Raw genomic sequence first — 308 nt, forward strand, 5'->3', positions numbered from 1 at the left:
CAGAAGTGTTGCAATGCAAGCCAGGGTGCTCCTGAGCAGGTGCAGAGCACCGCCAAGGCAGAGACGGCTGCTTAGACCGGGGTTTCTCCAATCGGGTAACTTGCAGAGAGATGGACTCCAATTCCCAGAATTCCCCAGGCAGCACGCTAATGGCCTCGAAGAGGGGTGGAATTCTGGGAGTCGGAATCCAGCCCTCCGCAAGCCGAGCCAGGCGGGCTCAGCCGAGGCTCGGGCCGCCCTGGGGAGGCGTGGCCTCCTCCTCTGCCCCGCCCCCCGGGTCTTCGCCGCGCCCGCCCTCGCCCCGCCCC

This window comes from Vipera berus (genome assembly GCF_964194415.1).
Source record: "Vipera berus genome assembly, chromosome: 9".
NCBI lineage: Eukaryota > Metazoa > Chordata > Lepidosauria > Squamata > Viperidae > Vipera > Vipera berus.